The sequence below is a fragment of the Lytechinus pictus genome, unplaced genomic scaffold (assembly GCF_037042905.1).
Source record: "Lytechinus pictus isolate F3 Inbred unplaced genomic scaffold, Lp3.0 scaffold_26, whole genome shotgun sequence".
NCBI lineage: Eukaryota > Metazoa > Echinodermata > Echinoidea > Temnopleuroida > Toxopneustidae > Lytechinus > Lytechinus pictus.
The window spans coordinates 268,179-284,465 of NW_026974146.1; the positions used below are offsets into that span (position 1 = coordinate 268,179).

A 16,287-nucleotide genomic window follows, 5' to 3' on the forward strand; every position below is an offset into this window, starting at 1 on the left:
TATGGATCGCGCTTAAAAAAAAAAGAGCTAAAATTTTCATTATCATTACTTTGAGTTTTGACATAGGACCGGGACATCCTTACAACATATCATGAAAATGATGACTATCTTCCTATTCCTCTTGCTAAGCGCGAGATGAAACAAAAGGGACAATTTAATTATTAAATTAATATCATATTTATTCATGCCTAATGAGGGCGCAAAATCTGATGATATTATGGCATAAAAACTGTACATTTCACTTTTGTAATTATGAATAGGATGCATCAGTTGATATATTTTTAACCATTAATGCGAGCTCAAATCGCGAGCTAAGATTTTTGATGAACTGTCATGAAAAGGGGATTTTAAGTAGTTTGTTGTATAATCAATAATGAAACATACATAACTCGCCCATCAAAATGCCAGCGTGCAGCGCTAGCTGATACATCTTGACAATCAGACCTGAAAAGGGATATTTTGAAAACTTTATGGAATACACGAAAATAACAGATACCTGATAAATCAAAATTTGCGAGCACGCAGCGCAAGCAGCAAATGTTGATAAAATTATTCAGACCATAAAACTGACATTTTTACAGAGCACTTTTAAAAAATCAATTTGTAAATCACACAAAATAATGATCGATTTCCGAGGTGAAATATGTTTTGTATATTGACTTCCAAACTTGATATTTGAGCTCCATATTGAACAAGATATGTAAATCACCTAACAGGTAATGCGAGCGCGAAGAGGGAGCGAAAATTTTATATAGTGGCACGAAAGATTCTTTTTATTTTCCAAGTCTTCCCCTCAACTTATTTTATGCACTCGTCGCCCTTCTCTTCTTTTCTCCTCTCTTTTCCTTTTTCCTTCTTTCTTTCCCTTTTTTTTTCTTTTTTTGCTCCGCCAATAGGGGGAGGGGGGGGGGGGCCCCTCGGCCCCCCTGGATCCGCCTATGGGGACAAGGGGCGGGAAAGCAAAAAAAGGTTATCATCCCAAAAGTACGGTCATCTCGTCCCAAAATACATGTCATATTTCGATTTAGAATGATGTATTTCTTACCATCATAAAAGACAAAAAATAGTAGGGGGACATTTGATATTGTGTCCCCCCTACTATTTTGAGTAGGGGGGACATGTCCCCCCTGGGATTTCCGCCCATGCTAGACATTGTCATATCAAAGATGGGGTAGTATGTGCATCCCGAGCAAGAAAGGAAGCATGAAATAAAGAACTGAATAGAGGAAATAAGATAGATAGATCGATACAATTAAAGAGAAAAAAAGAAAAGGGAAGAGAATATTGGAAAATTAATAATAAAAATTAAAATGCATTAAAGAATGTAAGGTACCAACGAACAAAATGTTTATTTTGATTAAAAATCAGTCAATCCTGATAATCTATATCTCAATTGATTCATAAAAGTCAATAACTTATAATGAATAATGGAAGGAAAAGGAAATAGATAAATAAATAGACGGTTAGATAGATACATACCCCACCCTCATACCTCTCCTTCATTCCACATCTTCATCTCTATCTTATTACATACCCCACCCTCATACCTCTCCCTCCATTCCACATCTTCATCTCTATCTTATTACATACCCCACCCTCATACCTCTCCTTCATTCCACATCTTCATCTCTATCTTATTACATACCCCACCCTCATACCTCTCCTTCATTCCACATCTTCATCTCTATCTTATTACATACCCCAACCTCATACCTCTCCTCCATTCCACATCTTCATCTCTATCTTATTACATACCCCACCCTCATACCTCTCCTCTGTTCCACATCTTCATCTCTATCTTATTACATACCCCACCCTTATACCTTTCCTTCATTCCACATCAGTGGCGTACCTAGGATTTTCCACAGGGGGGCAAAACCGTCCGCTGAAAATTTTGACAAGCAAAAAAAAAAAAAAGGGTCTTCAATGAAAAAGGTATTCAATCGTACCAGAAAAAAATTTGACAAGCAAAAAAAAATAATAAAAAAAAAAAAAAAAAAAAAAAAAAAAAAAAAAAGGTCTTCAAGCTTGTAAGGGGGGGGGGGGGGGGCAAAAAAGTCCTTTGCAGGGGGGCAGACTGTCCCCCCCCCCCCGTAGGTACGCTAGTGTTTCACATCTTCATATCTTTTTATTTCTTACCACACTATGATTCATCTTGCAATTTTGTCAAAACAAGGTAGTCAAGACTATAAAAAAAAAGATGTATTCAATAATGTTATAATAATAATATAGGATTTGTATAGCGCACGTATACACCTTGCTAGGTGCTCAAGGCACTCCTATATTACCCCAGCTAAGCAAGTCTACCAATTCTGGTGTGCACAGCTTTTTGAGGAATTACTTCCTGCCGGTACCCATTTTCCTCATCTGGGTCGAGTGCAGCACAGTATGGATAAATTTCTTGCTGAAGGAAAACATGCCATGGCTATAGGATTCGAACCCACGACCCTCTGTTTGAAAGGTGAGTCAGAACCACTAGACCATGACGTGCCCACACAAACTTATCCCATGACAAACTCAGAGCAGACACAATATACATGAAAAAATAGAGTAATATTTATTCTAAAATTCATTCCCATGTGTATAAAAGTTCCACAACAATTGCATTCAGTATTCACAAGTCACTATTATTGGAACATTTGTATTTACAGTCAAAGCTGCTTTAGAGACCATCTGTCTACAACATCTTATTGACTCTATATAAGAAGATGATTGAAATTAAAATTCAACTTCATTACTACAATTAAAAAATATATAAATATACAAAATAATTTACATTAAATAGGGATTACACTTGTGGAGGGGTCAAATTGAGCACAATTGCTTCTATAAACTGAATCCATAATAAATATCAAATCAATACGTGTAAAAAATTTACACCAAAAGTAACAATATGGACATAAAAACTGAAAGATGGCATATTTTAATCATTTGTATTTTAGGGTTTATTATTGAGCTACACAGCTGAAACCTCTGCTGGTGATACACTTATTTCTTTTATTCTCTTTACTCCATCCTTTTCTCTATCTTGGTTTACTAGTGCTTGAAAAAATATGGTGGAGCTACCGTTTGAGGCACCATCCCTGATAATAAGTGTGTATCCTTGTATATCATTGAAACATGTATTACTAGACCATGATCGTAAAGACTATCCCATTATAAAGACTGCTTCTCTCTATTGTTTGATATATATATACAGGTTTTACTGTACCATGATACTGTGTATAATATTAATTCATATCTTTAGCAATATGAATGACATATTACATGTTTTAATGTTTTAATGATTCATGCAATTAAAACGATAAACTCTTCTATTTGCATTTAGAATGCATTATAAGTAACTCCATTGTGTCAAAAGTACAGGTGTACAACTTCACAATAAATTTGACAGAAGTCAGCCTTTCTACATAATGAAGTGGATTGTGTGATACACACATTTGACAATAGTCAAGAACTATTTCAGGCAGAAATGACAATTCAAAACCAGTGACATCACAATGGCCTCTACAGGTGGATACAAAATAAATTATCACACATCTTACATCGGGAGAATATGTAATTCATGAGAAATGTCATAAGAAATTAACATGAAGGCCTTGGCTTTAAAGCAAATGACATACATGTATACAGTTCATATAAAAAAAGTTTACACTCAGAAAAAATCCTGTAAAATTATACATTTGTAATATCTTGAAGATTTTTCCACATTTTAACATTGGTACAGATCTCTTTAAGCCAATGATGATATACATACATACCGAGGTTTTTACCTGACTGCTAAGAAAGCACGAATGCCTGTGAGCAAGCAACCAGGGGACCGACGGCTTAAGGTCCTCTCCGAGGGACCTGGTAATGAGGATAAATGCCTTACAAAAGGGCACTAGCGCATCACTTGGGAATCGAACCCGGGTCACCGGAATCCGAAACCCCCGCTCTACCGACTGAGCTATCGCGCCTCCGTAACTGTCAAACAATTGTTCCGCTTGAGTGAGCACCACTCACTTTTGAAAAATTGGTGAAAAATTATTTGCGCAGATTTGGAAATAGTTATATGAATAAAACGTAGACTTCAATCGTGAAAAACGCACAGACTTTAGCTATAGGAAGATTGATTTGGAGATATCTTTTACATTTTTAGCTTGTTTCCTTGCCCAAATACCTTCATAGAGCGCCATTACGTACCACTTCACAATAATCAGACAGAAGTAATCCTTTCTACTCATTAATCAACTTCTCAATTAAATGGGATTTGGGCATTTTTGATACACAAATTTGACACTACTACTAATTTGATACACAAATTCTACTACATGTATTAACAACACATAATTAGTAATACCACTGTGTCCAAAATACAGGTGTACCACTTCACAATATTCTGACAGGAGCCATCCTTTTAATCAATTATCCTAAGACAAAACAGTTTAAATTTTGATTCATATTCAAGACGTAACATATTGGGGATTTTCTGATTCACAAATTTGATAAAAGTCAATACCTAGTCATTTTGATACACAACATTTCAAATTACCATTAAAATCCTCCTAAACCATATATTGGTCTATACAGGATGGATGGATACAATAAATTATCAAACATCTTACATCTGAAGGATGAGTAATTCATGGGAGATGTGATAATAAATAAACATTAAAAGGCATTGAACTTTTAAAGCAAATGACATACAGGAATGGAAAAATAGTTAGATATAAACAGTTAACAATGTACCCATGAAAATTCCTGAAGTTAACCAAATTTCATGTTTATTATAGACAAAACTGTCTTCTAAACTTTACACTACTAATTTACATTATATATAAACATGTATTATTTATGACTCTATACATTATTAAAATTGAAAGACTTCACATACACTGTGGACATGTACTTGTAGCTTAAAATAATTCCACATTGCTTTTTCTTACAATGGAAAGAACAAGATGAAATATAATGAAACACTTGAAGCTGATTATTGGTCTCTTTTTTAAAGATAAATCATTCTGATACCATGGCTACAGATGAAAATCAACAAGATTATTTTCATCCAAGGGGTAATCATACTCAATGTAATCTATTGTGAGCTTGTGTATCTATATTGTATAATCAATTTTGTATGATTTTGAAATTGCCCCGCCCCTCTGTTCTTCTAAAATTGAAAAAAAAATAGTAGTTTGATTTGAATCACTTCTAAAAGATGAAGAATTTTTATCTTTATCATAATCAAATGGTATCTTTTCATTTTGCTTTATCATTATTACAAGTTAGATATAAACATTGAATTGAGAATGGATGAGTAACTCAGAGTATGTGCGCATCAGAAAACAAGTAATATATTGTATGTTGTCATTGAATATGCATATTATTATGAAGAGAATCAAATATTATATTGGTAGGTCATTTATTTGTGTGAAAAGAACTGCCTTTCAATCTGAAAGATTGCAACTTGGTTTCAAAGTTCATATTAAATTGATTTCATGTCTATAAAATTGATAACATCAAACAAACAAAAGTGGTTTAAAAACCGTGATTAAATCATGAATGGAATGTTCCTCATCCAGTTTCAACATGATTATCTAATATAGCTACATGTACATGCATGATAATCACAACATTTTTGTGAAAATAACATAAAGGCTTAAATTTTAATTTTGAAATAGGCAAGATTTGTTAAACCAGATGATAAGAATATAACATTCCCTCCATTTAAAAGAAAGACTTTCTCCTTATGATAAAATAGAATTGAAGGAGTGACTTTCTCCTTTATGATAAACATAATAGAATTGAAGGAGTGACTTTCTTCTTTATGATAAACATAATAGAATTAAAGGAGTGACTTTCTCCTTTATGATAAACATAATAGAATTGAAGGAGTGACTTTCTCCTTTATGATAAACATAATAGAATTGAAGGAGTGACTTTCTCCTTTATGATGAACATAATAGAATTAAAGGAGTGACTTTATTCTTTATGATAAACATAATAGAATTGAAGGAGTGACTTTCTCCTTTATGATAAACATAATAAAATTAAAGGAGTGACTTTCTCCTTATGATAAACATAATAGAATTGAAGGAGTGACTTTCCTCTTTATGATAAACATAATAGAATTGAAGGAGTGACTTTCTCCTTTATGATAAACATAATAGAATTGAAGGAGTGACTTTCTCCTTTATGATAAACATAATAGAATTGAAGGAGTGACTTTTTCCTTTATGATGAACATAACAAAATTGAAAATGTGAATTTCTCCTTTATGATGAACATAATAGAATTGAAATTGTGACTTTCTCTTTTATGATATACAAAGCATAATTAAAGGAAGGTCTTTCTCATTTTCTACAGTATACATGTAGTTGTTGGATCTTCGATCTCAAATAACATAGCAACAAGATTCTAAGAAATATTATACAGTTTTACCTCTAAAAGAGTTTGGCTTGATAGTGCATAAAACTGATGTAATTTTGACAAATTAAACATGGGTTTTGGTTAATAATAATAATGTAAAAATATTTGGAATAGCTTTGAAAAATACTTAAAATCTTTATAATTGCATAAAAATAACAAGGTGAATTCATGTTTTTTTAAATCATGTGCTTGGTCATAGATGAAAATTAGCATCGACGGGTGACAACTGCATAATCTTCTATGCTGAAAAGTTGAGTCTCTTAAAAATGCATCACATGATATCATTAGCTATCATATTAACCCCCAAAAATGTTTCAATATCAGTTTGAAAGCATTTCACATTATAAATTCATTGCAAAACATTCTGGGATAGAAAGAGCTCACAGTAATTTTATGATTAAAATAATGTTCCAGGGATAAAACTGAAATGGGTTCATGTACACACCATTGTAGGATCTAGTGACTGTCATGGAGACCAATAAGATGGTTCTATTAATTAGAGTAGAATGAAACCAGTTATACCATCTAGATGATTGGGATACTCTGTTATATGTACATGTACACACTATTATAGGATCTAGTGACTGTCATGGAGACCAATAAGATGGTTCTATTCATTAGAGTAGAATGAAACCAGTTATACCATCTAGGTGGTTGGGATACTCTGTTATATGTACATGTACACACTATTGTAGGATCTAGTGACTGTCATGGAGACCAATAAGATGGTTCTATTCATTAGAGTAGAATGAAACCAGTTATACCATCTAGATGGTTGGGATAGTCTGTTATATGTACATGAACACACCATTGTAGGATCTAGTGACTGTCATAGAGACCAATAAGATGGTTCTATTCATTAGAGAAGAATGAAACCAGTTATACCATCTAGATGGTTGGGATACTCTGTTATATGTACATGTACACACTATTGTAGGATCTAGTGACTGTCATGGAGACCAATAAGATGGTTCTATTCATTAGAGTAGAATGAAACCAGTTATACCATCTAGATGGTTGGGATACTCTGTTATATGTACATGTACACACTATTGTAGGATCTAGTGACTGTCATGGAGACCAATAAGATGGTTCTATTCATTAGAGAAGAATGAAACCAGTTATACCATCTAGATGGTTGGGATACTCTGTTATATGTACATGTACACACTATTGTAGGATCTAGTGACTGTCATGGAGACCAATAAGATGGTTCTATTCATTAGAGAAGAATGAAACCAGTTATACCATCTAGATGGTTGGGATACTCTGTTATATGTACATGTACACACTATTGTAGGATCTAGTGACTGTCATGGAGACCAATAAGATGGTTCTATTCATTAGAGTAGAATGAAACCAGTTATACCATCTAGATGGTTGGGATACTCTGTTATATGTACATGTACACACTATTGTAGGATCTAGTGACTGTCATGGAGACCAATAAGATGGTTCTTTTCATTAGAGTAGAATGAAACCAGTTATACCATCTAGATGGTTTGGATACTCTGTTATATGTACATGTACACACTATTGTAGGATCTAGTGACTGTCATGGAGACCAATAAGATGGTTCTATTCATTAGAGAAGAATGAAACCAGTTATACCATCTAGATGGTTGGGATAGTCTGTTATATGTACATGTACACACTATTGTAGGATCTAGTGACTGTCATGGAGACCAATAAGATGGTTCTATTCATTAGAGTAGAATGTAACCAGTTATACCATCTAGATGGTTGGGATAGTCTGTTATATGTACATGTACAAACCATTGTAGGATCTAGTGACTGTCAGAGAGACCAATAAGATGGTTCTATTCATTAGAGTAGAATGTAACCAGTTATACCATCTAGATGGTTGGGATACTCTGTTATATGTACATGTACACACCATTGTAGGATCTAGTGACTGTCATGGAGACCAATAAGATGGTTCTATTCATTAGAGTAGAATGAAACCAGTTATACCATCTAGATGGTTTGGATACTCTGTTATATGTACATGTACACACTATTGTAGGATCTAGTGACTGTCATGGAGACCAATAAGATGGTTCTATTCATTAGAGAAGAATGAAACCAGTTATACCATCTAGATGGTTGGGATACTCTGTTATATGTACATGTACACACTATTGTAGGATCTAGTGACTGTCATGGAGACCAATAAGATGGTTCTATTCATTAGAGTAGAATGAAACCAGTTATACCATCTAGATGGTTGGGATAGTCTGTTATATGTACATGAACACACTATTGTAGGATCTAGTGACTGTCATGGAGACCAATAAGATGGTTCTTTTCATTAGAGTAGAATGAAACCAGTTATACCATCTAGATGGTTTGGATACTCTGTTATATGTACATGTACACACTATTGTAGGATCTAGTGACTGTCATGGAGACCAATAAGATGGTTCTATTCATTAGAGAAGAATGAAACCAGTTATACCATCTAGATGGTTGGGATAGTCTGTTATATGTACATGTACACACTATTGTAGGATCTAGTGACTGTCATGGAGACCAATAAGATGGTTCTTTTCATTAGAGTAGAATGAAACCAGTTATACCATCTAGATGGTTGGGATAGTCTGTTATATGTACATGAACACACTATTGTAGGATCTAGTGACTGTCATGGAGACCAATAAGATGGTTCTTTTCATTAGAGTAGAATGAAACCAGTTATACCATCTAGATGGTTTGGATACTCTGTTATATGTACATGTACACACTATTGTAGGATCTAGTGACTGTCATGGAGACCAATAAGATGGTTCTATTCATTAGAGTAGAATGTAACCAGTTATACCATCTAGATGGTTGGGATAGTCTGTTATATGTACATGTACAAACCATTGTAGGATCTAGTGACTGTCAGAGAGACCAATAAGATGGTTCTATTCATTAGAGTAGAATGTAACCAGTTATACCATCTAGATGGTTGGGATACTCTGTTATATGTACATGTACACACCATTGTAGGATCTAGTGACTGTCATGGAGACCAATAAGATGGTTCTATTCATTAGAGTAGAATGAAACCAGTTATACCATCTAGATGATTGGGATACTCTGTTATATGTACATGTACACACCATTGTAGGATCTAGTGACTGTCATAGAGACCGATAAGATGGTTCTATTCATTAGAGTAGAATAAAACCAGTTATACCATCTAGATGGTTGGGATAGTCTGTTATATGTACATGTACACACTATTGTAGGATCTAGTGACTGTCATGGAGACCAATAAGATGGTTCTATTCATTAGAGTAGAATGAAACCAGTTATACCATCTAGATGGTTGGGATACTCTGTTATATGTACATGTACACACTATTGTAGGATCTAGTGACTGTCATGGAGACCAATAAGATGGTTCTAATCATTAGAGTAGAATGAAACCAGTTATACCATCTAGATGGTTGGGATAGTCTGTTATATGTACATGTACACACTATTGTAGGATCTAGTGACTGTCATGGAGACCAATAAGATGGTTCTATTCATTAGAGTAGAATGAAACCAGTTATACCATCTAGATGGTTGGGATAGTCTGTTATATGTACATGTACACACTATTGTAGGATCTAGTGACTGTCATGGAGACCAATAAGATGGTTCTTTTCATTAGAGAAGAATGAAACCAGTTATACCATCTAGATGGTTGGGATAGTCTGTTATATGTACATGAACACACCATTGTAGGATCTAGTGACTGTCATGGAGACCAATAAGATGGTTCTATTCATTAGAGTAGAATGAAACCAGTTATACCATCTAGATGGTTGGGATACTCTGTAATATGTACATGAACACACCATTGTAGGATCTAGTGACTGTCATAGAGACCAATAAGATGGTTCTATTCATTAGAGTAGAATGAAACCAGTTATACCATCTAGATGGTTGGGATACTCTGTTATATGTACATGTACACACTATTGTAGGATCTAGTAACTGTCATGGAGACCAATAAGATGGTTCTATTCATTAGAGTAGAATGAAACCAGTTATACCATCTAGATGGTTGGGATAGTCTGTTATATGTACATGTACACACCATTGTAGGATCTAGTGACTGTCATGGAGACCAATAAGATGGTTCTATTCATTAGAGTAGAATGAAACCAGTTATACCATCTAGATGGTTGGGATAGTCTGTTATATGTACATGTACACACTATTGTAGGATCTAGTGACTGTCATAGAGACCAATAAGATGGTTCTAATCATTAGAGTAGAATGAAACCAGTTATACCATCTAGATGGTTGGGATACTCTGTTATATGTACATGTACACACTATTGTAGGATCTAGTGACTGTCATAGAGACCAATAAGATGGTTCTATTCATTAGAGTAGCATGAAACCAGTTATACCATCTAGATGGTTGGGATAGTCTGTTATATGTACATGAACACACCATTGTAGGATCTAGTGACTGTCATGGAGACCAATAAGATGGTTCTATTCATTAGAGTAGAATGAAACCAGTTATACATGTACCATCTAGATGATTGGGATACTCTGTTATATGTACATGTACACACTATTGTAGGATCTAGTGACTGTCATGGAGACCAATAAGATGGTTCTATTCATTAGAGAAGAATGAAACCAGTTATACCATCTAGATGGTTGGGATACTCTGTTATATGTACATGTACACACTATTGTAGGATCTAGTGACTGTCAGGGAGACCAATAAGATGGTTCTTTTCATTAGAGTAGAATGAAACCAGTTATACCATCTAGATGGTTAGGATATTCTGTTATATGTTTGTATGGATTACTTGGCACAATGTCACCAACACATACACTAAATAATCAAGTCCAAGGTGGTATATTTAGTTAGAAATTCCAAGGCTTTCATTCGGCATCACCAGTTACTATGGCAGCGTATTGTGCAGACATCAGTGACATCATAATGCTTTTTACATCAATGCACACACATGTATAATTGCAAATGATAATACATGTACATGACACAGTCCATGACAGAGAAATGTCATTCATCAAAATATTTGTCTGAGGAAGAGGCGCCAGCAGCAGAGTACTCATGTTCAGAGGGTCCAATAGAGGAGCTCAATCCTGACAAAGATCTTGTCACAAGTTCCATTTGGCTAGGGATATTTAGAAAAAGGCAAAAATACAGGATTAATTCAACAGGATGTGGGCCCAGAATCCTTGTTCATATAAATTACTAAAAGCGGTTTCATGGCCAGGTAAGGTATTCCTGATACAAGTAAATTAATAATGTTAAGACATGTTTTCATGACCAGTTTAGGAACAATTATTTCATTCCTCTTACAAATAAATTAGTTTGGTAAAAAAAGCTGTTTCATGACCAGTTTAGGTACAATTATTGCACTCCTCGTAGGCCTACATATAAATGTGTATTCGTCGTAAATATAAATCAGTACTGTAAAAAATCTGTTTTATGAACAATATTGTTCGGTTTTACTAATTTTAGCTACAATTTTTGTCTTCCTTAAACTTACAACTAGTAAGAAGTTTCATGACCAATGAAAATTACAATTACCGTTTTCCTCATACATACATATTAATATTGCACATGAATCTGTTTCATGACCTTTTTAGGTACAATTGCTGTGTTCCTCATATGAATCAAGTACTAGTGGACAAAGCAGTTTCATGATCAGTTTAAGTACAATCATTATGTTCCTCATACTTATAAATTAGTAGTGTATATGATTATTTCATTTACATGACCAGTTTAGGTACAATTATTTTATGTCATACATGTACATTTATAAATGAGTTGGCCCATTGTAATGATCAAATTAATGAGCAGTATAAGAACTGTTTATACATTGATCATATCTAGGTTGTATCAGCCTGAGTGAAGAGGTCACCTTTACCTTAATAACTTTATTAGTTCACTTACCGTTTCTCATCACTGAGTGCTTGTAAGAATGATTGAAGATCCTTCTGAGGCTTTTCATTGAACATGAAATTTCCTTTACTGATCTGAGGGAAAGAACCCTGAAAGAATAGAAGCATCACTGGAAATAGTAATTCACCAAATAATTTCTTTATTATCATTTTCATAATGCTCAAAATTGTATCATGCATAGAATATACCTTTCTTATCTTATTTATATTTTATACAAGTCATATGAGGCGCGGATCCAGAGTTGGACTTTTACAGGGGGCTGATTAATGCACGGGAAGGTTGCCAACACTTACAGAGCGTGCAAAGCGTGCTACGGGGGGGGGGGGGAGGATGCAGGGAGGGGGGAGTTTGCCCCCTTGTGTGCGGAACACAAAGTTTTTGATATATCCACAAATTCTAATAAACAGAAGACATCTCTTGCATCTCTAGGAGAAAACTGAAATGAGGCGGATTTTTAAATAGTGATCAGAAAGAGAACAGGAGGAAGATCTGAGGACAAAGAGAAATACATGTAGAGAGAGAGAGAGAGACAGACAGACAATGCAACATAAATATACAAGTAATTTTCACAATAAAATTACTCAATAACAATTAGAGTTTTGTGTCCTTTTTTATACTGTTGTGTATTCTCTTAAATTTCTTGATTGTTTTTGTCTAAAAATTGACCATATGAAATTCATGGAAAACCATATCAAAGAACGTCAATATTTCCTTGCATTATGTTGAGTTTTCAACACAAATAACCTTTGCTTACATTGTACATGTAGAAAACAAATACAATTTACATGTATAACCTATGACCTACTTTCAAGAACTGAACTTGCCATGACACTTCACATCATTTATCATTAAAAGAATTGACCTTCTATGTTATTTGACACACATTGTTTTTACTGCATCAATCATTTTCTTGCTTCAATACTCCATTTTTCTAATGGAATTACATGTATCAGCATTGATAAATATATGACATGTATCTATTTTTTCTATTTTTTAAATTTTCACATCCTTTATCATTAAAATAATTGACCCTCTATGTTACTTGATACATTGTTTTTACTGTAGGCCTATCAATCATTTCTTGCTTTAATACTCCATTGTTCTGATGGAATTAAATGTTCAGCTTTTGCAAGTTATAATCATTTTGAAATTGTTTCCAACATTTAGTACTTACATTAAAATTGAATTGTCTGTTTCTCAATAAATTAAACAAACCAATGCTTCTACATGGAATTTGCCTGACGCAAATGCACATAAATGTTTAAATTACTTTCACCTTTTAATATTAACAGGAGCGTGTCCAGTTTTCACCAATTGGAGGGAGGGGGCAAACAAAATTTTTCAACCGTATTTACCCCGATCTGATGCTCAAAGTTGATTTTTGTTAGTTTCTTTGAAGGGTTAGTCCTATAACAGTCACTTTTTAGCTTTATTCTTACAAAACATGAATAAATAATATCATATAAGCCCTAATCGAATAGTGCAAGCGCGAACCGCGAGCTATTTTTTTTTTTTAATTTCATGTATTTCATCCTTAATATTGAACGATCTGAGCAATCTTTTTGATCCTGAACAAGATGCATATATAACTTAAGGCCTATAATTACTGCAAGTGCGAGCAGAAATTTTCAATATAGGTTCTGGCCTGATCGAAAAGATGTATTTCATCAATCAAATAATGCGAGCGCAAAGAGCGAGCTGAAATTTTTAACATTCTGACCTAAAAAATGGACATCCGAAACACCTTTTTTGTAATCATGAACAGGATATGTATATACCTAAATAATGCGAGTGTGAAGCATGAACAGAAAAATTGAGATTTAACGGAACACTCTATTCATGTCTTGTAAAGCATGAGAAGGATGGGTAATTGGGTACCTTCCTACACTAATAATGCGAGCGTGTAACGCGAGCAGAAAATTTTTTATATTCTGATCTGAAACTGGATTAATTTAAGCATGTCTTAAATCAAGAACTAGCTGCATATCTCAACAACTTGTTACGATCATATGCATTCGCGGAGTGGGGATGACCGCACCCTTTCAAGAAAACCAGGGGAGCTTCTCTTGAAAGGGTGGGTTGCGGGAGGGGAGTCAAATAAACGCACCTTATCGGGAAAACGGGGGGAGCTTTTCACGAAAGGCGGTGTTGAATAGTTTTCTGAACCAGTTATTTTTCGAAAATTATTCATCAAATAATAACAATATAATATTAATAGATTATTGGTAGAAGTGCACAGAAGGAGAGGGGGGGGGGGGCTTGGAGTGCTCCCCCCCCCAAAAAAAAAATATGACTACAAAAGGAAAGAAAATAAAAGAGAGAAAGGTGAAATAAGATATCCTTTTCTGAATATTTTATATCAAAATCTGATACAAAATTTGATTTTTTTTTTAAAATGAAAATGTCGAAATTTTTTCTTGCTCGCTCACAACTTTTCGTACATTTTTCCCAATATGACATATCTGGCCCCCTCAAAATTGTTGGCTAATTACGCTACTGATAATTAGGAGAAAAAAAAAGAGAACTTGCAGTTTTTTTTTTTTTTAAATAAAATTGCACATTGATGAAGTAATTCTAGACCTCCAACAATTCCACAAAGCCATATAAAACTATGGAATTATTAGGATAAATAGTGTACTCTACATTCTAAATAAATTTGCATTTGCATAGAAGTGTGAGGAAACAAATCAGTGGCGGAATGAGCCACAGATTTGGAGGGGGCCAGATATGGCGTATCGGGCTAAATTAAAAAAAAACAGTTGTGAGCAAGTATTAAAACATTTAGACATTTTTATCTTTAAAAAATTGAATTATGTATGGCATAATATTCAGAAAAAAATATATTTTACCCTTCTCTCTTTCCCTTTCTTTTTTTTCTTGGTAATGATTTTTTTTTTGGGGGGGACAAGCACCCGAATCCCCCCCCCCCCCATCTGTACACCACTGAAGCAATTACTTTGAAACTGGCTTTCCTTCGCAAGCTGCTACCTAGTACTAACATAATAGTTACCATGTGCGGCAGAACCCGGTCGATGCGTGCACCGCCGGGACTATTGAAAACAAGTCGAGTGCCTCTGGCAGTCTCACCTACATCACACGATTCAATATAGCAGCAGTGCTGACTTTGAAAACTACTATAACATAATTATTCACAAAAACTCAATTTATATGATACAATACTATGTTCAATGACAATAAATGACAGCTGACCTTGATCATGCGACATAAGACTTGTCGGTGATACTTGATCCACATTTTTTTATAAACTATATAGATAAACTTTGGAAGTGATGACAGCAATCTAATAAATATACCTCCACAATGGCCAAAGTTCATTGACCTCAAATGACCTTTGACTTTGGTCATGTGACAATAATGCGAGCATAAAGTGCAAGCTAAAAATATTTGATATTCTGATCTGAAAAAGGATCAATTTAAGCACTATTTCAAGCACTGTGTAGGAAAAATCTGAAGTGAATATGGACAACCGCATAGCCAGGATTTAATTTTGGAGGGGGTGGTAAGTGCACACAATGCGTGCAAACCATGTGCACACTTGATTACAGAGCGCGCAGAGCACGCTCCCTAAGGGGGAGGTTGCAGGGAGGGTGCGCGGGAGCGTGAAGTTTTATATCTCATCAAATTGAAATCATAATAAAGCATCTCTTGCATCTCTTTTACCCTTATCAACTTGAATATTGACTTGCTGTGATTAAAAAAAATTGTTTTCGAAAGAAATTATGAGCTCCCCCCAAATGGGAAAAGATCAGAGAATTTGAAATAATTCCTCTTTCCGCGCTTCACGTGGAAGTTAAAAATTTTTCATAAAAAAAAGAACAGAAATGATACAATTATGCCTATCTTGGTCACATTAGATTTTAGTGTAAAAAGTTTATCCACACTAAATTTCATTAAATTGAGTCGCAAAAAAGAGTAGAAAATGGGTA

At 34.4% G+C, this 16,287-nt stretch overlaps 1 long non-coding RNA gene across 1 annotated transcript; it reads right to left on the reverse strand.

Annotated features, from left to right (window-relative positions):
• Window positions 1-2,534: 2,534 nt before the first annotated feature.
• Window positions 2,535-12,463, reverse strand: LOC135158034 (uncharacterized). The gene is made up of 2 exons (XR_010296863.1): window positions 12,332-12,463; window positions 2,535-11,546 (listed from the first exon to the last, which is right to left on the reverse strand). It is a non-coding gene; the product is annotated as an uncharacterized LOC135158034 (long non-coding RNA).
• Between the last annotated feature and the right edge of the window lie 3,824 nt (window positions 12,464-16,287).